At 44.9% G+C, this 22171-nt stretch overlaps 1 protein-coding gene across 1 annotated transcript in view; it reads right to left on the bottom strand.

Moving 5' to 3' along the window:
* LOC127571910 (coiled-coil domain-containing protein 9-like) overlaps positions 1-20626 on the bottom strand; it is a 275215-nt gene extending 254589 nt beyond the window's left edge. The window contains exon 1 of the mRNA XM_052018669.1: positions 20505-20626. The gene's annotated coding sequence lies outside the window, so the exon portion shown is untranslated. The remainder of the gene's footprint in view (positions 1-20504) is intronic.
* Between the last annotated feature and the right edge of the window lie 1545 nt (positions 20627-22171).

Raw genomic sequence — 22171 nt, 5'->3', positions numbered from 1 at the left:
GAAATCATTTGGAATGCAAAGTAACTGAATGCAAAGCAAAATGTATTTGAATTTCAATTCATTCTCAAGATGTGGATAAGGCTATCCCATCTACAGGTACTCAAGTAAGTGACAGTGAACCTCTTTCTTTCTCAGCCACTCTTAACAGCATGTGTTGACTTGCTCACTCTCTTTACAGTGCAGTTAAAAATAAAACATATAATTATACATTGAACTGTGCAATAACCTTCTCACTTCTTTAATAATACCATTACTTCTTAATGGCATCAGATTTGGACATAGTGAAGAGACATCTAGATCAGTTGACTCTGCGTACCCCTCCACACAAGTATCTGGGGAATGGGTCTAAATTAAGAGAAATGTCCCTCAATTTATCAAATTATAGTTTGAAAGTAATTTTGACAAATGCTATCTTTCAGACTCCTCCATCACCAGCCCTGGGTATGTGCACTCTGCATGGTAGGACAGACTCACCAAAATCAAAAGGGAGTAGTCCTAGGAGTTTCAGTATTGACTCTAGGCACCATGAAGTTTCATGGTATTAGATCAAACATAGACAAGGCATATCACTGATTGCACTCCCTCAGCTGATGTGACACACCATTTAGAAGTAATAAGTACAGAAAGAGCGCAAAATGTACTTGAGTGTCTACTATCATTATCAGATTTCTGATAGAAATGATATTTCTGATATGTCAAAATAGATATGAAACTGATGGTGAGAGAAGAGATAAAAGCCTACATCCACACCAATCCACCTGCTGTACATGAACCCGTCCATGACTGTAATGACCACTTGATGAAAAAAATCAAGTCTTCATAACAAGAATATCAATCTTGCCAGTGCAGGTGACATAGTATTCAACAGGATAGATTCAGAGTAGATTTAGATGCTCAAATTGGACATTCATTAAGATGCTGTTACTCTATCAGCAGTAGGCTGGAAGCTGAAAACTCAGCTCTCATATCCCTCACTCTACCATTAAACCAGGGGATTAATCCAGATTCAATGCAGCACAATATCAGAGCATAGAACATAGAAGAGTACAGCACAGGAACAGGCCCTTCAGCTCATGAAGTTATGCCAAACTAATTAAACTAGTAATTAAAGACCTAACTAAACTAATCCCTTCTGCCTACACAATGTCCATATCCCTCCATTCTCTGCACATTCATATGACTATCTAAGAGCCTCTTAAACGCCTCTACCATATTTGCCTCCACCACCACCCCGGCACCACATTCCAGGCACCCACCGTGTGCAAAAAAACTTGCTCCACACATCTCCTTTGAACTTAGCCCCGCTTACCTTAAATGCATTTCGACCCTGGGAAAAAGATACCAGCTGTCTACTCCATCTATGCCCCTCAATCTTATAAACTTCTATCAGGTCTCACCCCCAGCCTCCACCACTCTGGAGAAAACAACCCAAGTTTGTCCAACCTTTCCTTGTAGCACATGCCCTCTAATCCAGGCAATATCCTGGTAAACCTCTTCTGCACCCTCTCCAAAGCCTCCACATGCTTCCTATAATGGGGTGACCAGAATTTGGAGCAACTCCAAAAAATCCTAAAACTGAACAGCCAACCAGGTGAATTACAAAGATAAGGTGCTTGTTAAGCAGCAGGAGCTGCATGCAATAAAACAGTTAGGTGATCCCGCATACAACAGATCAGATAAAAGTTCTGCAAGTCCTTCCAAAGCCAACCAATATGGTGATGGAATATTAAACAAACGCAAAACAGTTGAGCTGAAGGGGAAAGAGATTCCATAAACAGCCCCATCCTCAATGATGGTGAAGCCCAGCAAGTGAATGTAAAAGACAAGGCTGAAGTGTTTACAAATAAGATGTCTTTACTAGTCACATGTACATCGAAACACACAGTGAAGTACATCTTTTTGCGTAATGTTCTGGGGGCAGCCCGCAAGTGTCACCACGCTTCCAGCGCCAACATATCATCCATTTGGCACTTATGGGTTAGGAAGTTGTGGGCATGCTAAATGTCAACTTCTTGAGGGCCATTCGACACCAGTCTATAACCAATTTAATGTGCACCATATGACATCAAGAAATGGCCAAGTCCACCAAATACAGAAACTGCTGAGCCCCAACAACAAATAACACAACCGAAGCACTGAAGACCTGCTTTAGCAAAACTTTGGTGCATATATACCAAGAACACGGGAAATAAGAGTAGGTCAACGGGCCCCTCAATATGAGTATGGCTGATCTATAATGGCCTCAGCTCCTCTTCTGTGCCAGTTCCTATGGACCTCAATTCTCAATCTTTACAATATGTATCTCTACCTTAAATATACATAATATAACATGAAACATTACAGCACAGGAACAAGCCCTTCAGCCCATGATGTCTGTGCTGAGCATGATGCCAAGTTAAACTAATCCCATCTGCCTGCACATGGTCTATATACCTCAATCCCCTGCCTATCCGTGTGCCTGTCTAAATGCCTCTTAAATGTCACTATTGCATCGGTTTCCACCACCTTCCCTGGCAGCTACCATTCTGTGTTTAAAAAAGCTTACCTCAAATCTCCTATAAATTTTCCCCCTCTCACCTCAAACCCAAGTCCTCTGGTATTTCACATTCCCACCCAAGGAAAAAGACTATCTGTGCCTCATAATTTTATATATTTCTATCAGATCACCCTCAACCTCCAATGCTCCAGAGAAAACAATCGAAGTTTGTCCAACCTCTCCCTATAGCTAATATATTCCAATCCAGGCACATCCTCTTCTGCACCCTCTCCAAAGCCTCCACACACTGTGTGTAATGCAGCGACCAAAACTGTACACAATACTCCAAACATGGCCTAACCAAAGTTTTATACATCTGCAACATGACTTGCCAACTTTTATACTCAATACTATTGATAAACCAACTGATAAAAGCAAGAATGCACACACCTTCTTTACCACCCTATCTACTTGTGTTGCCATTTTCAGGAATCTATGGATGTGTACCCCAAGATGCCTCTGTACATTAATGCTCTTCAGGTCCTGCCATTTACTGTATACTTTCCTGTTACATTTGATCTTCCAAAGTGCAACACCTTTGTGCGGATTAAACTCCATCTGCCATTTCTCTGCCCATATGTCCATATCTTGCTGAATCCTTTGACAACCTTTCTCACTTCCATAACTCCAACAATTTTTGTGTCATACACAAACTTACTAATCAGCCCATCTATATTTTTCTCCAAATCATTTATTATACATCACAAACAGAGGTCCCAGCACTGATCTCTACAGAATACCACTCCAAGTCAAAATAACACCCCTCCATCATTACCCTCCATCTTCTATAGCCAAGCCAATTTTGAATTCAACCTACCATATCTCCAGGGATTCCATGTGCCTTAAACTTCTCGATCAGCCTACCATGAGGAACCTTGTCCATATAGACAACATCCATTGCCCTAACTTCAGTCATCTTTGTCACATCCTCAAAAAAGCTCAAGTTTGTAAGACATGACCTCCTCTGCACAAAGCCATGCAGACTATCCTTAATAAATCTATGCTTTCCCAGATGAGAGTTCAATACAAGTCCTATCCCTAATAATCTTTTCCAATAATTTCCCTACCACTGACGCGAGGTCCACCAGCCGATAATTTTCTGGTTTTTCCCTATTGTCACCTTAAACAAAAGAACATTGGCTCCAGTCATTTGAGTCCTCACCTGAAGCTAAAGAGGATACAAAGGTCTCTGTCAAGACCCCAGCAACCTCCTCTTTCCTCTCTCAATAACCTGGAATAGATCCCATCAGGCCCTGGGGACTCATCCACCTTAATTTTCTTCAACAGACCCAATACCTTCTCCTCCTTGATATCAACTTGCCCTAAAATATCAGCATACCTCTCCCTGATCTCACTTCCTCTATGTCCTTCTCCTTAGTGAATACCAACATGTACCCATTTAGTATCTTGCCCACTTCTGGCTCCAGACATAAATTTTCTCCTTTATCCTCAAGTAGTCCTACCCTCTCCCTAGCTACCCTCTTGTTTTTGTGTGTATAAGATGCCTTAATCCTACTCGCCAAGGACATTTCATGGCCCCTTTCAGCTCTCCTGATCCCCTGTGCAAGTTCTTTCCTTCTTCCTTTACATTCCTCACAGAACCCATCCAATTCCAGCTTCCTAAACTTTACACATACTTCCTTTTTCTTTTTGGCTAATTTACAACATCTCTCATCATCCGAGGTTCCCGAACCTTGCCGTCCTTCCTCACTGTAAGATGTTGGTCCCAAATTCTAACCAGCTGGCCTTTAAACAACTCCCACATACAAGATCTGGATGAACACATAACAGCTTCACCCAAACTACTCTCCCCAGTGCCAGCCTAATACTGCTGCAATTAGCTTTTTCCCAATTTAGCACTCTGCCGCCTCAACCTCCCCCACCGAGGTCCAGTCACGTCTATCCATAACCATCTTAAAAGCAAGTTTGATATATCCCACTAACTAGCAAAGCTCAAGTACCAAGGGACAACATTAATTTCCCTGCTCACTTGATAACAGTCAAATAAACTTGCCAAAATAATTTCAATCTGGCCTCAATTCACAAACACAGATAGTTCACATATACCCCTGAACCAGTTTGTGCAGCTGGGCTGAGCACATTCTCTGGGAACGTCATTGAAGAATTAGGTCAATGTCAAAACTGCAGCAACCCTCAGTCAAATCTGTCTAGACAGCATGGCTGAAAGGTTTATGAATCGCAGAGGACAAGCGAATGGGAAGAGAACAGGTCATAGAGGAGGCCATAATTAAAATGGGAGGCCAACACCACATGAATAGTCAAAAACAGGAGATGTATCAGAATTGGGATGGGGGACTGCGCAACTGAGGATAAGTAGAGGATATGCAGAACCCAATTTGGAGTCTAGAAAACATCCTGTTCCTCAACTCCAGATCTAGGCATGCTATTTACTTTCTTGCTTGGCAGGGAATCATTTGGACTGGTGTCTCTAAGCACACCCATAGATGAAGCTAATGGCTTTAAAACAAAGCAATCTTTTAGATGGAAGTCTCAAACGTGGGTTAGGCCTCTGTTTTGCTCATGGCTAGGCATGCTTCAGGCATGTGCAAAGGCTAAAGGCATGAACAAAGGCCACCAGTTTTTTTTCCTTACCCTGTATGATGGATGGTCCATATTTTTGGCCATACAATTCCTACTTGTCAAGTTGGAATTGATTCAGTCAGTCAGCACTCAAAAATCCTTTGGCCAAACTGTCTTTTGGAATATTGAAGAAATATAAGTAGAAGCACATCCACGACTGAGGCAACCAGTTTATGTATGGAATTTCCATTGTTACATTTCCGAGTCATTCTGTCAAATAACTAAATACATATTAAGTTGCTAATCTTAAGAGAAAGGATGCACTTAAAAGATTACAGTAGCATCTTGGGTGACAATTAACCCAATTTATCCAGGGCAGCCCTATAATCTACAGCTATCTGCATAATTAAAGAATGTTTATTCTTTTCCCTCTCCACAGATGCTGCCTGACCTGCTGAATATTTCAGCCTTTTCTCTTTTTAGTCCCTCATGTCACCCTTGGTATGTTCATCAACCATTTTAAATCTGTGTCTTTTGGTTATCAAGCTTTCATTGTTGGAAACAATTTGAAACATCTCAATTAAATTTCCTTTTAGCTTTCCCTCCTCTAAGAATAACTTCAATTTTCTCTGGTCTATACTTATAACAAGAATTTCTCATTGTTGGAATCATACTGTTTCTGTGAGGCACAGAAAGAAAAAGTAGTAGCAGAGACCATTTAAAAAGTGTGTATCAGGTGAGGAGCTGTTTTGTTACTGTGAGAAAATCAGTGGCAAATAAAAGGCAAGATCTAGCAGAGTGGCTATTTTGAGAAGGGCTGTGTTGAGGTTGGAAGTGCTGCTGTTGAGGTCAAAGTGCAGGCTTTGGTGAGGAGGGCTAGCAGCAACAAGGCAAGCAGCAGAAATCATTTAAAAAGTGCGTGTCAGGCAAGGCAGAAGAATGCATGGGTGAGGAGCTGGTGCAGGAGGGAGGGATTCATATTCTTGGACCATTAGGATCTCTTCTGGGGCAGAGGTGACCTGTACAAGAAAGACAGATTGAATTTTGAACTGGAGGGAGACCAATATCCTGGTTGGGAGGTTTGCTAGTGCTACTCAGGAGGGTTAAAACTCATCTAGCCAGGGGCTGGGTCCTAAGGCAATAGTGTGGCAGATGAGGAAGATGAGGCAAGTATAGAAGTTAAAGTGAGTAAGTTCAGTAGGCAGGAGCAAGACAGGGAGCAAGAAAGATCTGATAAACTAAACTGCATTTATTTTAACGCAAGAATCCTGACAGGGTAAGGCAGATGAACTCAGAGCATGGATAGGTACATAGGACTGGGATATTATAGCTAATACAGAAACATGATTGAAGGATGGGCAGGACTGGCAGCTCAATGTTCCAGGGTACAGATGCTACAGGCATGACAGAGGTGGGAGTAAAAGAGGAGGGGGAAAACATCACAGCAGTACTTAGAAAGGATATTCCTGGGGAATCGTGCAGTGAGGCTATCTGAGTGGAACTTAAGAAATAAGGGGGTGATGGGACGGTACTATAGGCCCCCCAACAGTCACCAGGAACTACTGGAGCAAATATGTAGGGAGATTACTGATAGCTAAAGGAATAATAGGGTTGTAATAGTTGGTAATTTTAACTTCCCTAATATTAACTGGGACTGCCGTAACGCTCAGGGCTTGGATGGGGCAGAATTTAAGTGTGCCTAGGAAAGTTTTCTCAAGCAACTTGTAGATGGTCCCACTAGAGAGGGAGCACAATGGATCTTCTCATGGGAAATTAGGCAGGGAAAGTGACTGATGTATTGGTGTGGGAGAACTTTTGGACCAGCGACCATAATTCTAATAGTTGTAAAATAGTTATGGAAAAAGATAGGACTGATTTACAAGTTAAAGTCCTAAATTGGGGCAAGGCAAATTTCAATGACATTAGAGAGGAACTTGCAAAAGTTGATTGGGAGAGGCTGTTTGCAGGTAAAGAGATGTCTGGCAAATGGGAGGCTTTAAAAAGTGAGATGGGAGATTCAGGGTCAACATGTTCCTGTTAGAGTGAAGGGTAAGGTTGGCAGGATTAGGGAACCCCAGTTGATGAGGGACACTGAGGCTCTGGTCAGGAAAAGGAAAGTGGCATACGTCAGGTACAGGCAGCTGGGATCAAGTGAATCCCTGAGAAGTATAGAGGATGTAGGAGTACAGTTAAGAAGGAAATTAGGAGGGCAAAAATAGGATGCAAGATAGTTTTGGCAGATGAGGTAAAGGAGAATCCCAAGAAATTCCATAAGCATATTAAGAGCAAAAAATTAGGGAGGGAACAGGTCCCCTTAAGGATTAATGGGGTCATCAATGTGTGGAACCAGTGGAAATGGGCAAGGACTCCTATCAATATTTCCTGGCTGTATTTACCATGGAGAAGATCATGGAAGCTACAGAATGCAAAGAGAGCAGTGGTGTCTTGAAACATTTACATATTACAAAGGAGGAGGTGCTGGCAGTCTTAAAGCACATAAAGGTGGATAAATCCCTGGGGCCTGACCAAGCGTATCCTAGGACATTGTGGGAAGCTAGGGAAGAAATTGCTGGGGCCCTGACAGACATATTAGTATTATCGTTAGCCACAGATGAGGTACCAGAAGACTGGAGAGTAGCTAATGTTATGCCCTTATTTAATAAAGGCTTCCAGGACAAACCAGGGAACTACAGGTCAGTGAGCCTAATGTCAGTGGTGGGAAAGTTACTGGTGAGGATTCTGAGAGACAGGACCTACCAACATTTGGAAAGGCAAGGACTGATTAGCGATAGTCAGTATGGCTTTGTGTGTGGGAAATCCTGTCAAGAGGATTAACGAAAGCAAGGTGGTAGACATTGCCTACATGGACTTTAGCAAAGCCTTTGACAAGGTCCCACTTGGTAGGTTAGTCTGGAAGGTTAGATCACATAGGATCCAGGGCAAACAAGCCAATTGGATACAAAATTGGCTTAGTGGTAGGAGTCAGAGTGATTGTGGAGGATTGTTTTCCAAATTGGAGGCCTGTGACCAGCAATGCACCATAGAGATTGGTGCTAGGTCCATTGTTGTTCATCTACATTACCGATTTGGATGAGAATGCAGCTGGCATGGCTAGTAAGTTTGGAGATAACATCAAAATTGGTGGTACGGTGGATAGTGAAGAAGGTTATCTAAGAGTACAACAGAATCTAGATCAACTAGGAAACTAGGCTAAGGACTGGCAGATGGAATTTCACGCAGACAAGTGCAAAGTGTTGCATTTTGGGAGGGTAAACCAGAGCAGGATTTGCATGGTAAATGGTAGAGCCCTGGAGAATGTTTTAGAATAGACACACCTAGGGGTACATGTACATAGTTCCCTGAAAGTGACAACATGGGTAGAGACATGGTGGTGAAAAAGACATATGGGATGCTTGCCTTTTTATCCATCAGGACAGTGAGTACAAGAGTTGGGGTGTCATGTTACAACTGTACAAGGCGTTGGTGAGTCTGCACTTGGAGTATTGTGTGCAGTTTTGTCACCTAGCTATCAGAAGGATATCATTAAGCTGGAAAGGACACAGAAAAGATTCACAAGCATGTTACCCAGACTGGAGAGCTTGAGTTATAAAAGACTGGATAGGCTGGGACTGTTTACCCTGGACTATAGGAGGCTGAGAGGTGACCTTATTGGGGTCTCATTAACCTGCAGGGAGGGTGGAGGAGGGGGGATGTCTCGGATAGGGCAAAGCCACTCAGTTCCTTCCCACATACAGTATCTGTGACACATGTGATGCCCTCTGCCACATCTGATGCCCTCTGCCACTTTGAGTTTCCAAATCCCTGGTCCCAACAGGCTCATCTTTAACATGGATCTTAACCCTTATATCTCCATCCCAGGGTAGCCCAAGGGCTCTTCACTTCTTCCTTGAGCAGAGGCACAACCAGTTCCCCTCCACCAACACACTCATTCACCAAGGTGAACTTGTTCTCACATGGAACAACTTCTTCAACTCAACTTCACTTTCTCTAGACCAAAGGTGGAGCTATGGGCACGCACATGGGCACAAGCTATCTGTCTTTTTATGGAATATGTGGAACAGTCTTTGTTCCAGTCCTAGCATGGGCCCTCTCCCTCAACTGGTGCTGCTTCCTGTACTCCTGCATAACTCAACAATTTCATTACTTTTGCTGCCAATTTTAGCTCCACTCTCTCTTTCACATGGTCATTTTCTGACTCTTGCCTTCCTTTTCTAGATCTCTATCTCCATCTCAGAAGATTGGCTAGCTACTAACATCCATTACAAGCCTACCAACTCCCAAAGCTATCTCGACCGCTCTTCAATCTACCCTGCCTCCTGCAAGGACCCTATTCCATTCCACCAGTTCCTCCCTCTCCATCATATTTGTTCTGATGATGAGACTTCCTGTACAAGTGCCTCTGAAATGTCTTCCTTCTTTCTGAACCATGGCTTCCCTTCCACCATTGTTAGGCCATAAGACATAGGAGCAGAATTGGGCCATTCAGCCCATCAAGTCTGCTCTGCCATTCGATCATGACTGATTTATTTTTCCCCCTCAACCCCATTCTCCTGCCTTCTCTCCATATCCTTTGACACCCTTACTAATCAAGAACCCATCAACCTCCGTTTTAAATATACCCAATGACTTGGCCTCCGCAGCCGTATGTGGCAATGAATTCCACAGATTCACCACCCTACCACCCTCCAGCTAAAGAAATTTCTCCTCATCTGTTCTAAAGGGACGTCCTTTTATTCTGAGACTGTGCCCTCTGGTTCTAGACTCTCCCATTACTGTAAACATCCTCTCCACGTCCATTCTATCCAGGCCTTTCAATATTCGGTAGGTTTCAATGAGATTCCACCCTCATCCTTCTAAACTCCAGCAAGTTCAGGCCCAGAGCCATCAAACTCTCCTGATACATTATCCCTTTCATTCCTGGGATCATTCTTGTAAGCCTCCTCTGGACCTTCTCCAATGCCAGCACATCCTTCCTCAGATATGGGGCCCAATGCTCACAATACTCCAAATGTGGTCTGACCACTGCTTTATAAAGCATCAGCATTATATCCTTGCTTTTATATTCTAGTCCTCTCAAAATGAATGCTAACATTGCATTTGCCTTCCTTACTTCCAACTCAACCTGCAAGTTAAGCTTTAGGGAATCCTGCACTAGGACTTCCAAGTCCCTTTGCACCTCCGATTTCTGAATTTACTCCCTGATTAGAAAATAGTCCATGCCTTTATTCCTTCTATCATAGCGCATGACCATACACTTCCCTAAGCTATATTCCATATGCCACTTCTTTGCCCATTCTCCCAACTGTCCAAGTCCTTCTGCAGACTCGCTGCTTCCTCAACACTACCTGCCCCTCCACCTATCTTTGTATCATCTGCAAACTTGGCCACAAAGCTCACAATTCCATCATCCAGATCATTAATATATGATGTGAAAAGTAGCAGACCCAACACTGACCCCTGAGGAACACCAGTAGTCACCAGCAGCCAACTAGAAAAGGCCCTCTTTATTCCCACTCTTTGCCTCTGCCAGTCAGCCAATCTTCTATCCATGCTAGCACCTTTCCTGTAATACCATGGCTCCTATCTTGTTTAGCAGCCTCATGTACGGTACCCTATCAAAGGCCTTCTGAAAATCCAAGTAAACAACATTCGCCGTCCATCCTGCTTGTTACATTCTCAAAGAATTCCAACAGATTTGTCAGGCAAGATCTCCCCTAAAGGAGACCATGCTGACTTTGGCTTATTTTATTATGTGCTTCCAAGTACCCCAACACCTCATCCTTAATAATGGACTATAAAATCTTACCGGCCATTGAAGTCAAGCTAACCGGTCTATAGTTTTCTGTCTTTTGCCTCCCTCCCTTCTTAAAGAGTGGAGTGGCATTTGCAATTTTTTACTCCTCTGGAACCATTCCTGACTCTAGTGATCTTGAAAAATCATTACTAATGCCTCCATAAGGTTGACTGCATCTCATCGACTTCCTACACCTCTGCTCTCACCCACTCTCCTCTGGTACAGAACAAGGATAGAGTTTCCGTGGTCCTCCCCTGCCACCCCACCAGCCTCTGCATTCAACAGATCATTCTCCACAATTTCTGCCACCAAAGAGATTCCACCACCAGAAACATCTTTGCCTCACCTCCCCTTTCAGCATTTCACAGGCACGGTGCCCTTTGTCACTCCCTGGTCCATTCTTCTGTTCTGACCTGCTCTGACTTCTTCTGCATTTTGCAACTCCTATATTCTTTTGTCTATGTTCTCACTTTCTAGCTGCTCCCGTTCACTCACTGGCCAGATGACCTTATTTACAGTTTATTCCCATGTTCAATCCCCATTTTGCGCTATCCAAAACATGCCTCCTTCCCATCCTCCCAGTAGCTTAACAAGCTTCTTTTCTCTCCTTCCAAATTCAGATGAAGGGTCTTTGAACTGAAACGTTAACTGTTTTTCTTCTACCAGATGCAGCCTGACCTGTTAAGTATTTCCAGCAATTTCTATGTCTATCTTTGACCTCTATGTCTATATTGTTTTGCTCAGATTTTCTTGCATTCCAAGTTTTGTATCATTTAAAAGGCTTACAATGTTCTGAACCCACACTGAAGTCACCATTGCTCCTCCAGTCCACAGCCAGAGCCTTCCGCAGTCTGAGGAAGTGCATGTTTAAAGATTGAGTCCTCAAACCTGGCACAAAGCTCAAGGTCTACTGGGCAGCAATGATATCTGCCTTTCTGTATGTTTAAGTGGCAAGGACTAGGCACCTCAAATCACTGGAGAGGTAGCAGCACCTGTGTTGCAAAATCCTCCAAATCTATCAGCAGTTTTAGCAAAACAATATTGCATCCTTTTTCAGGCCAACTTCCCCAATATGGAGGGTCTAATTACACTTAATCAACTCCAATTGGCATACCCAACATCAGATTCCCAGCTCCCGAAATGGGCACTCTACTCCAAGCTCCATCATGGGAAGAGATTACCAGGAGAACAGAGGAAACAATTCTCAAAACCTCTATATAAACATGTAACATCCCCACTAACTCACTAACCCTAGCCCACAACTGCATAAAATGGAACAGTATTCAGGATGGCACTGATAACAAAGTCTTCATATCAGAAAACTGCAGAAACATAGCAAAAGCAGCAGCAGTCCAGACTTCCACCCCATGAGGCACCTCCATCCCACCTGTGGCGAAGTTTGCGGGTCCCATATCGACCTCATCAGCCACCTTAGAGCCCACAGAATTGGAAGCATCAGCCTTGACACTAGGGGATTGCCTGAGACAAGTGTCTACCTTCACCTTCAACAACAACTAAGGACATATTCCATCCTGATTGTGTAACTCACTTCAATTGAAAATTAAAAATATAAATCCATCAGTTTGGATTGACTATTGAGATTTAATGCAGCTGGAAGTTTTCTGAATAAAGTACATGAAGGACCCATGGAGCATCTTAACATGAATTACTGAAATTATTGAAATTTACTGTACATGCTGGCCAATAAAAAACCCTTTAGACATTCCCATTTCCCAGCACTGTTAATAATCCTGTAGGTTATGGTACATCAGGTGCTCATCCAGCGTCAAAATTTGCAACATTTACACTGCCTGGAAACAGTTATTTTGCCATGACCGATGTTATTATTATCCAATAGACTTTCTAACCCTAATAAGTACCTCAGCAAATAGTCATCTTTGATCAGCAGAACTTATTTAAGAACATGTATTTAAAAGTACCTGGTCAATAAGACATCAAGGTCCAAAGTCACCCTTTTTTCACTACTCGAATATTTTAGTCATTTCACCTTCAACTTTTGTCTGCAATGTAGACCAACCTATCAAATTAATTATCTTGAGTTTTCTATTTAAATTAAAATATCCTGACTTTTTAAACAATCACATTATGTAAACAGTATATCTAATTCTGAATGCATCATTACTAGCTTTGTTAGGCAATAGATAAACAGTACTAAAATAATGACAGACTCACTATACTTAAGAATGGCGTTTAGACAATGTGACAAAAGACAATCAGTCCATAAAAAACTTGCACTGCAGGCAAGCAACGTCGAGCTAATTAGCAATCTTCATATACAGGAATAATAAGAGTATCAAATTAGAACTTGAACTTTAACCTTTATTTCCCACTTGACCCAGAGGATTAGATACAATTTGGTTTACTACAGCAGGAGAGGAAGACCTTATTTACTAAGTTACATTATGAAAGTTGAATCCGAAAAACTGGACTCAGAGCTTATCAAAATATTTCTAAACTCTTTAAATCCAAACGCCATCTCCTGTTTTGCTTCTGTACTGCCAAGAAGTCTTAACTAGCAGGCAATCTTATGCTATTGTCAAAACTGCCCTGATAACATAATAACTGCATTATGTGTGCAGATCTATTTTAATTATAAGGAAATACACTCAGTTTTTTAAGTGACTCTTCAAAGAGCAGCAGGACAGATAAACTACATTGGCATATAGAAGGATGCCAGGGGAAGAAATTTTGCAAATTAAACCATAACTTCCTGATAAGCACAGTTCTATCTTTAGTGATATCCCCTCCTCACTTTCACTTCATTATATCTAACCAAATTTGGATTGGTTTTTAACTTTTAACACTCATCTTGTAATTTCAGTACGCACACCACAGCAAAAAAATATACCTGGTATTCTTCCATACTTCACTGCAAGTAGCACATTTCCTTTGATAACAAACAATTTAAAGATCTCAAATTTCCAGTAGCATCAACATCCAAAGTCTTACGACGAATGTAAGGCATCAACAAGCAAGAAGGCAGAGTGCAGAGCACAAGAATTCAGTGCAGTATTCATACTAATAAATCTTGTGAAAGCAGGGTAGCAGAGCATTAACTCACTAAAACTAGTGAAAAAAAATCCCAAATATGCCATGTGCTTTACAGCCAAGGGCTATGATTGCTACAACCTCACGGGTGTCAAATGGATGAAGCTGAACTAAATAATTTGTTATGGCACCAACATTAGTGCTGCATTAGAGAATAACAGAAAAGTTACAATGCAGGAGGCCATTCAGCCTATCGTGTCTATGCCAGTCAGAGAAGTAGTCTTTAGCCTAATTCCACCTTCCAGCACTTTGTCTGTAGCCCTGCAGGTCGGTTCATCAAGTCCACATCCAATATTATTTGTAATGAGGTTTCTGCCTCTAACATCCTTTCTAGAAGTGTGTTCTGGACACCTACCACCTCTGGGTTGGAAACGTGTTTCTTCATCTCCCCTGACAATAGTAACATTTAAGGAGCATTTAGGCATATGAACAGGCAGGGTTTGGAGGCATATAGATCACCTGCAGGCAGGTGGGATTAGTTTAAATCTGCATCATTGTCTGCACAGGCATTGTGGGCCAAAGGGCCTGTTTCTGTGCTGTACTGTTCTATGTTATAATCCTTCTACTAATTACTTAAAATCTCTGCCCCTTGGTTTCTGAACTCTCTGCCAAAGGAAACAGACATTTCCTATTTACTCGTCCTAGGCTGCTCAGTCAGGTCTCTCCTTGGCCTCTCCAACCCTAACAGTGATTCCCATATACCAGAACATAGGACATAGAACGCTACAGCATAGGAACAGGCCCTCTGGTCTAGTGTTGTACCAAACTAATTAAACTGGTAATTAAACACCCAACTAAACTAATCCCTTCTGCCTACACAATGTCCATATCCCTCCATCCTCTGCACATTCACAAGCCTATCTCAGGGCCTCTTGAACACCTCCATTGTATTTGCCTCGCTTCCACCCCGGCAGCCAATTCCAGGCATCCACCACTCCGTAAAAAACTTGCCCCGCACATCTCCTTTGAACTTCCTCCCCCCCCCCAACCTTAAATGCACGCCCTCTAGCATCAGACATTTCGACTTGAGAAAAGATACCAGTTGTCTACTGTATCTATGCCCTTCATAATCTTATAAAACTCTATCAGGTCTCCCCTCAGCCTCCACCACTCCAGAGAAAACAACCCAAGTTCGATCTAACCTCCCCTCATAGCACGTGTCCTCTAATCCAGGCAGCACCTTGGCAAACCTCTTCTGCACCCTCTCCAAAGCCTCCACATCCTTCCTGTAATGGGGTGACCAGAACTGAATGCAATGCTCCAGATGCAACCTAACTAGAGTTTTATAAAGCTGCAACATAACTTCCTGGCTCTTGAATTCAATGTTTCAACTAATAAAGGCAATTATGCCATATGCCTTTTTTACCACTGTATCAACCTGTATAGCCACTTTCAAGGAGTTATGGACTTGGACCCCATTAACAGTGCACTGTCCCTTTACATTTGACCTCCCAAAATTCAACACCATTTAGCCAGATTAAACTCCATCTGCCATTTCTCTCCCCATATCTGCAATTGTTCTATATCCTGCTGTATCCTTTGGCAATCTTCTACGCTATCCACAACACCACAAATCTTTGTATCGTATGCAAATTTACTATCCCACACATCTACATTTTCATCCAGGTCATTAAAATATATACTCAGAGGAGGTAACAAAGGTAATTGATGAAAGTAGAGCTGTGGATGTTGTTTACATAGATGTTAGTAAGGTGTTTGACAAGGTCCCTCATGGGAAGCTCATCCAGAAGATTAAGATGTGTGGGATCCACAGTGACTTGGCCATTTGGATTCAGAATTGGCTTGCCCATAGAAGACAGGAGGTAGTGGTTTATAGGACTTATTCTGGCTGGAGGTCCTTGAGTAGTATATAACAAACAGCAGATCACTGTGGAACACCACATCCAGGGTTTCCTTACCCTGTATGCTTGTCCTTCCTTCTTACTGGAACATACTCATCTTGTACTCTGGATGGGTCTCTAAACACACTCCACATGTCACATGTGGACTTGCCCAGAAATAGCTGTTCCCAATTAAGTCTCCCTTGTTCCTGCCTAATAATTTGCCCTGCTCCAATTTAATATGCTCCCACAGTCCATACTTATCCTTATCTATAGCCATCTTAAAACTTAAGGAGTTGTGGTCACTGTTCCCCTAATATTCTCCCACTGAAAGGTCAGTCACCTGGCCAGGCTCATTTCCCAATACCAGGTCCAATATGGCCCCTCCTCTCATTGGACTATCGACAAACTGATACAAGAAGCACTCCTATTCTGTCCCATCTAGGCCTCTTGCACTAAGGAGGTCTCAGTCTATATTGGGGAAGTTGAAGTCACCCATGACAAAAATCCTGTTGGTTTTACAACTTTCCCCAATCTGCCTGCATGTCTGTTCCTCAATGTCCTGGTGGCTACTGGGGGGGTCTGTAGTATAATCCCATCAGAGTGATTGTAATTTAGCCTCTACTTCCTCAGAAGGCTAAAGAAATTTGGCATGTCCCCTTTGACACTTATCAACTTATATTGATGCACCATTGAAAGCATATCTGGATGCATCACAGCTTGGTATGGCAAATGCTCTGCCCGGGACTGCAAGAAACTGCAGAGAGTTGTGGACACAGCCCAGCACATCACTGAAACCAGCCTCCCCTCCACGGACTGTCTATACCTCTCGCTGCCTTGGTGAAGCAGCCAGCATAATCAAAGACCCCACCCACCTGGGTCATTCTCTCTACTCCCCTCTCCCATCAGGCAGAAGATACAGGAGCGTGAGGGCACATACCACCAGGCTCAAGGACAGCTTCTATCCCACGGTGATAAGACTATTGAATGTTTCCCTTATACATTGAGATGGACTGTTGACCTCACAATCTACCTGTTATGACCTTGCACCTTATTGTCTACCTGCAATGCACTTCTCTGTAGCTGTTACACTTTACTCTGTATTCTGTTATTGTTTTTACCTTGTACTACCTCAATGCACTGTGTAACGAATTGATCTGTATGAATGGTATGCAAGGCAAGTTTTTCCCCTGTACCTCAGTACATGTGACAATAATAAACTAATACCAATTTTTGAGTTCTACCCGTATAGGCTCAGTGGATGAGCCCTCCATTATGTCCCCTGAGTGCAGCCATGGTATTGTCCCTGATTAATACTGCAACTGCACCCCCTTTTTTTTAACCTCCCTCTTTAACTTTTCTAAAACATCAAACCCTGAAACATTAAGCATCCAGTCCCTTCCCTCTCTCAACCAAGTCTCTGAAATGGCCACATCATAGTTCCATGTACTGAGCCATGCTCCAAGTTCATCACCCTTGCCTTTAATAGAGTCAGAGAATTACAGCAGCTTGTAGTTCCATTTGGCCCACCTAGTCCATGCCGATCTATTCTTCTGCCTAGTTCCGTCTACCTGCACCTGGACCATATCCCTCCAAACCCCTCCCATCCATGTACCTATCCAAACTTCTCTTAAATGTTACAACTGAACCCGCATCTAGCACTTCCACTGGCAGCTCATTCAACACTCGCACCACCCTCTGAGTGAAGCTTCCCCTCAGATTCCCCTTAAATACTTCACCTTTCACCCTAAACCCATGCCCTCTAGTTCTAGTCTCATCCAACCTGAGGGGGAAAAAGCCAGATGCATTTATCCTATCTATACCCCTCAATTTTGTATACCTCTATAAGATCTCCCCTCATTTTCCTGTACCCCTCAATTTTGTATACCTCTATAAGATCTCCCCTCATTTTCCTGCACTCCAGGGAATAAAGATCTAACCTATTCAACCTTTCCCTATAACTCAGGTCCTCAAGTCCCAGCAACATCCTTGTAAATTTTCTCTGCACTCTTTCAAGCTTATTGATATCTTTACTGTCGGCAGGTTACCAGAACTGCACACAATACTCTAAATTCAGCCTCAACAACGTCTTGCACAACTCCAACATAACATCCCAACTCCTGTACTCAGTGCCCTGATTTATGAAGGCCAAAGTCCCAAAAGCACTCTTTACGACTCTATCTACCTGTGATGCCACTTTCAAGAAATTATGGATCCGTATTCCCAGGTCCTTTGTTCTACTGCACATCTCAGAGCCCTACCATTCACTGTGTAAGTCTTTCCCTGGTTTGTCCTCCCAAAGTGCAACACCTGACACTTGTCTGCATTAAATGCCATCTGCCATTTTTCAGCCCATTTTCCTAGCTGGTCTAGATCACTCTGCAAGCTTTGATAGCCTTCCTCGCTGTCCACTACACCCCCAAACTTGGAGTCATCCGCAAATTTGCTGTTATAGTTTACCACATCATCCAAATCATTAACATAGGTGATAAACATCCTAGCGTTAAAATAAACACACATCGACCCGTTTGTCCCATCAAGTCTATTAACTTGCTCCTGCCTGTTCTTCCTTACAGACTTACTGGTCATGATATCTACCTTCCTCCCTCCACTTGCTGACCTGGTGCTCTGGTTCCTATTCCTCTGCCAAACCAGTTTAAAACCTCCCAGGAAGTACTAGCAAACCTTGCTGCCAGGATATTGGTTCCCTGTGAACATCATCATTCCCACTACATTTTGGTCTAAGTTATTAATATTCACCATAAAAAGCACAGGACTGCGTACTGAGCCCACTGGTAATGGCTTCTGGTCACAAAAATACCCGCTACCCATCACACTTTGCTTCCCACCACTGAGCCAGTTTTGGATCCAGTCTGCCACTCTCCCTTGGATCCAATACCCTTTCACTTCTTTGATCTGTCTGACATGAAGGGCCTGATAAAAGCCTTAGGAAAATCCATATAGACTGCAGCAAACACGGCTTCGCTGAAATCTCTGGGGAGGTAACAAGGAGGGTCAATCACATCAGTCAAATGCAGCCTTCCCTGAAGGAATCCAGAGCAGAGTCAAATAATTGACCCAACACATGCATGTACTCACACTGATATTCCTTCCTTCCTTTTTAAACAACCGTACAAAGCAAGCAGCCCTCCAATCCTCTGGCACCACTCCCACAGCCAGAGAGGATTGAGCCTCTACAAGTTCCTCCCTTATTTCTTGTAACAGGACCTGATGATTTATCCACATCCAGAGATGCTAAACCCCTTAATATATCCTCTTAAACTATGTTTAACCCAACTAATATTTCACAAAATGCAGAAATTTTGCATTCAATTTGTATAGATCATGCTGCTCAAAAATCAGGCAGTCTAAAACATAGAAAACTTGATTCCAGAACACAAAATTCAAGTTATACGATTAGTTATGTGAAAATTTACAACACTTCAGAAGTGTTAATATGAATCTTAGGGATGCTTGCGGGGGTCACAAAAGACCTACTCAAGCAGAAACAGAATCATTTAATAAACAGCAGGGGACTGGCCAAAACAAGAACATAGAGGCAGGATTAAGCCATTATGCCCCTTGAACCTGTTCCCTGTTCAATAAAATCATAGGTAATCCAATACCCCAACCCTACTTTTAAATAATTCGTATGTACTGTTATTATTTTTGTGGTTGGGGGGCAGGGGGGGGGGGAAGGTGAGAGATGGACATAGTGGCTATCATAGTAAGATGGGGTGACAAATAAGAAGGGGTCAAGAGGGTGGGAGGAAGGGTGGATGAAGATGGGCAGCATCACACTGCTCTGGTAACCCAGAGTCAATCCTAAAAGTCTGCATGTTCTCCCTGCTACCACTTAAGTTTCCTCCAGGTGCTCAGGTTTCCTCCCACATCCCAAAGACGTGTGGTTTGGCAGATTAATGGGCCGCTGTAAATTGCCCCCAGTGTGTGGGAGAGGGGTAGAATTGGGGGGAACTTGATGGAAATGTGGGGAGAATAGTGTAGGATTAGTGTAACTAATGGTCGATGGTTGATGGTCAGCACGGACTCAATGGACCGAAGGGTCTGTTTCCGTGCTCTATGCGCCTGGATGGGACTGATAGGAATGCCGTCATGGAGCTGATGGGCTGAACGGCCTCCTCCTGCGCCGGTAGTCAACATGAGCCGTGAGACAATATGGGCATCGGGCCGGACGGCCTGGTCTGGCGGGGGTGGGCGAGTTTCATCCTGGCTGACCCGGGGTGGGGGATCGGAGGGGAGGCGCCGGGGGACGGGGTGGGGGATCGGAGATGCAGGGGGCGGGGTGGGGGATCGGAGGGGAGGCGCCGGGGGGCGGGGTGGGGGATCGGAGGGGAGGCGCTGGGGGTGGGGTGGGGGATCGGAGATGCCGGGGGCGGGGTGGGGGATCGGAGGGAAGGCGCTGGGAGTGGGGTGGGGGATCGGAGATGCCGGGGGCGGGGTGGGGGATCGGAGGGGAGGCGCCGGGGGCGGGGTGGGGGATCGGAGATGCCGGGGGCGGGGTGGGGGATCGGAGGGAAGGCGCTGGGGGTGGGGTGGGGGATCGGAGATGCCGGGGGCGGGGTGGGGGATCGGAGGGGAGGCGCCGGGGGCGGGGTGAGGGATCGGAGGGGAGGCGCCGGGGGCGGGGTGAGGGATCGGAGATAGCGGGCTGGGTGGGTGCAGTGTGGCAGACAGTACGTACCCGGCGTGGCCGTCACCTCCGCTGCATTCACACCTCGGTGTTGCCAGGGGTCGGATCCCACCTGCCCGCCCACCGGCCCGCCTCCCTCCTCCTCCCTCTCAGCCGCTCCTTCCCTCCATCTGCCAACAGCCCCGCACACCTACGGCCCTCCCGCCTGTCCCTCCCCCCCCCCCCTCCGTCCGTTGTCCGGCCGCTCTCGCGACGGCGGCGCGTGCCCCACCACGAGGTGCCCTGCCATTTCCCCCCCCCCCAGCCAATCACAGACCGGACCTCCCTGTGCCAGCCAGTTGGCCGCGAAGCAGAGCCTTCTTATTGGTTCGCAACGTCGGTCCTAAAAAGCAAAGTCGGCATGATTGGCTCTAATTGGCCTTACGAAGCAATTGATTGGACAATGGGATCCGAGTGTTTGCCGTTCCCTCCACCAGGGTTCACGGATTGGGCAAAGACTCGCCGCTCCCTCCTCTGATCTCGCCGCTCGGTATTTGAATATTCATAAGGGTAACGTAATATTCATAAGGCTTCTGCAGTTGATTGGTTCTGGCGCCGGGCGCGCAGGCGCGGGGAAGGGGTGAGCCGTCGGATCGTGGAGGCCTCGTTGACGTTCAGGATCAGCAACGAGACATCGAAGACCGCGGGCTGGGGGAGGGGGCACACCTGGGGGAGAACAACCCACCGGCCGGGACCCCGGGGGAGGGGGCACACCGGCCGGGACCCGGTGGGGTGGAGAGAGGAGAACAACCCACCGGCCGGGACCGAGGGGGAGGGTGAAGAACACAGGCCGGGACCCCGGGGGAGGGGGGAATACGCCGGCCGGGACTCCGGGAGAGGAGGGGACACGCCGGCCGGCTGTCGGGGTTCATTGGCCCGTCGAAGCCTAACTCAAGGTGGGGAAACAGCGCCTTATCTGCTGTGTGCGCAGGCTGAGACCCAACTCCACATCGCAAGTATAGTTATGGGAACTCCTGCCGCATCTCTGTGGGATGCGTGGAACCGTTCCTAGTCGGGCCCTTTCCCTAATGCTTCCTCCCGGACACTGACTTTGCACTGGTGCTGCTTTCTGCACTCCCACAAAAATGGAAAATGCCAGGTTTCTACCTGACACTCACTTTCACACAGTCCATATCTGACTTTTCTTTCTTGACATTTCTGTCAGGGGGTAGGATAGCAACCAACAGGACCACGGATTCCCAGAACTATCTCCTCCCACGCTGTCTCCAGTTCCATTCTTCCAGTTTCTCTGCTTCCTTCATATCTGTTCTGATGATGTTTGGATTTCCACCCTTTTTTTCCATTTACTTCTGAGATGTCTTTTTCCTTAACTGCGACTTGTCTCTGTCATTGACGATGAGGTTCTCAATGCGTCTGCTCCATTTCCTGCACTTCTGCTCTTGTGCTCTCTACACCCAGGACAGGGTTTCCCTTGCCTTCGACTTCCACCTCACATTCATAAATCATCCTCTAATATCTGCCACTTTCAACCTGATGCCACGTCCTGGTGCATTTTACCCTTCCCTGTCAACGTTCCAAAGAAGCGATCCTCTCCATAATTGAGTTTGTTCCTCCATTTCCAGCATCTCGCTATACTTACCATGCAACTGCAGGAGATGCAATACTCTTCCTTTCCCTCCATCCAGAGAACAAAACCATACTTTCAAGTGAAACAATGA

The sequence above is a fragment of the Pristis pectinata genome, chromosome 1 (genome assembly GCF_009764475.1).
Source record: "Pristis pectinata isolate sPriPec2 chromosome 1, sPriPec2.1.pri, whole genome shotgun sequence".
Classification (NCBI taxonomy): domain Eukaryota; kingdom Metazoa; phylum Chordata; class Chondrichthyes; order Rhinopristiformes; family Pristidae; genus Pristis; species Pristis pectinata.
Note: the sequence above shows the minus strand (reverse complement) of the source record. Positions and strands in the feature narration are given on the sequence as shown.